We start from the raw sequence: 2,500 nt of genomic DNA, 5'->3' as shown, positions 1-2,500 counted from the left end.
TGATAATGACAATGTTAATGAAAATATTATTTTACATATAATAATAGAAAATAATAATGATTATTAATAAAACTATAATAATATTAATAATAATAATAATAATAATAATAATATAATGATCTTAATAATAATAAATTGGTAATAATTATGATATTAATATTAATAATTGTAATAATAATATTAATAATAATTAATAATGTTAAATAATATAATAATAAAAAAATAACAATGTATATAATATTGACAATAATAATTATTATAATTAATGATGATAATAATTAAAAAAAATATTAATTAGATCAGCAAACGATAAATTATAATAATGATAGAAAATATTATCAATAAAGCTAGTACTAATACGGATTATACTACTAGTAATGATAGCAAGTGATGGTAAGTGAGGAGGATGATAATGACAATGATAACAATAATAATCGTCAAGAAACTAATGTAATGATTATTGATAAAAAGTTATTTTGTATTATGAAAGCAAAAATAATCTATTTTCGGTAGTGGAGAATAGTGCGGATAATAATATAATGATAATTATCATCGTTTGATCATCTAACACTATTATTTATCACATTTCGTCTTAACATTCATCATCACTTATTTTTAGCAATATTTACTATTTTTATTTACTATAAGCTTTATTATCGTTATCATTATCGTTTTGATTAATATTATTATCTTACTATCTGCATTGCCTATTTTTATCATTTCATTATCATTATCGTGATCATCTATTATTATTGTTTATCATTCATTACTATTACATTATCATCATTATGATTATATTAATGACGATTGTTACTATTACTATACTTATCATTATTGTTTTTGTTACCATTACCATATCTACTAGTCAATACTAATATATAATAATAATAATAATTTATTAATAATTAATATTATTATTATCTACCATTATCATTATCATTATCAATAATAATAATAATAATAATATTATTATTATTATCAGATTATTATTATCATTATTATTATTATCATTAATTTTATTATTATTCTTATTATTCTTATTATTATTATTTATTTTTATTATTATTATTATTATTGTTGTTGTTTTCATTATTATTATCTTTACTCATCATCATCATATTATTATCATATAATTATTTATTATTATTATTATTAATTACTATTATTATTATAATCCTATTATTATCATTGTTATCATTATCATTATATTTTCATCTATTATTATCATTAATATTGTTATTATCATTATCAGTATATTTATCATTATTATTATTAATATATTATTATTATTGTTAAATTTATTATTATTATTATTATTATTTATCATCAAGTATTATATTATTATTTGATTTTAGCGTTCTTTATAGTTTTATTCATTAATTATTATCATTATTATTATTATAATTATATTACTTTTTTTATTATTATTATTATTATTATTATTATTATTATTCTATTCTTATTATCATTGTTATTATTATTAATATTATTATTATTATTATTAATATCATTATTGTTATTATCATTATTATTATTATCCAATATTATTATAATATTATTGATAATTACCACCATCATTATCTCATTTATTATTATGATAATGATTAATAATATTTATAATTAATAATAAATAATAATAATAATAATAATAATACTCAATATAATAATAATAATAATATAATAATAATAATGATGATAATAATGTAATAATAATTAACACTGTAATAATAGCATAATAATAATAATATTAATAAAATAATAATAATAAAAATAATGATAATAAGAACAAGAATTATGTTTAGTAATAATAATATTGATTGTTAATAAACAATATTGATAATAATAATAATCAATGATGATAATAGTAATGATAATAATACTTGATAATGACAATGATATGAAAAATTATTATTACAATAATAATGAAAATAATATGGATATTAATAACAACAATTAATCATTATAATATAATAATATCTTATTAATATTAATGAAAATGATATATAATTGAATAATAATAGTAATAATAATTGATAATAATAATAATATTGTAATAAAAATAATAATGATAGTATGATAATGGTAGTGTTAATATATACTGAGGAAGATGGGATGATGATATAATATAGTAATATATAATAATTTAATATTAAATATTAATATTGTGAAAATGGTGAGTGATAATGATGATAATTCGATAATTATAATAATAATGGAAATGGTAATGATAATAATAATTATAACAATAAGAATAATAATAATAATAATAATAATAATAATAATAATAATAATAATAATAATAATAATCTTCATCATAATAATAAGGATGATAATGATAATTATGATAACAATAATAATGGCGATGTTGATGAAGATAATAATGATGATGATATTGGTAACGATAGGGATATTGATAATAATAATGATAATAACAGTTGTGATGATAATCTTAATAATGAATATGAATAATAAAGATGATAGCAACAACACAATAATGATA

The 2,500-nt window shown here is 14.2% G+C and overlaps 1 protein-coding gene across 1 annotated transcript in view; it reads left to right on the top strand.

Moving 5' to 3' along the window:
* Positions 1 to 2,500, top strand: part of LOC125044108 (flocculation protein FLO11-like) — a 21,196-nt gene that overhangs the window by 14,374 nt on the left and 4,322 nt on the right. The gene's annotated exons all lie outside the window — the stretch shown is intronic.

This window comes from Penaeus chinensis, chromosome 35 (genome assembly GCF_019202785.1).
Source record: "Penaeus chinensis breed Huanghai No. 1 chromosome 35, ASM1920278v2, whole genome shotgun sequence".
NCBI lineage: Eukaryota > Metazoa > Arthropoda > Malacostraca > Decapoda > Penaeidae > Penaeus > Penaeus chinensis.
This window is presented reverse-complemented; position numbering and strand designations above follow the sequence as displayed.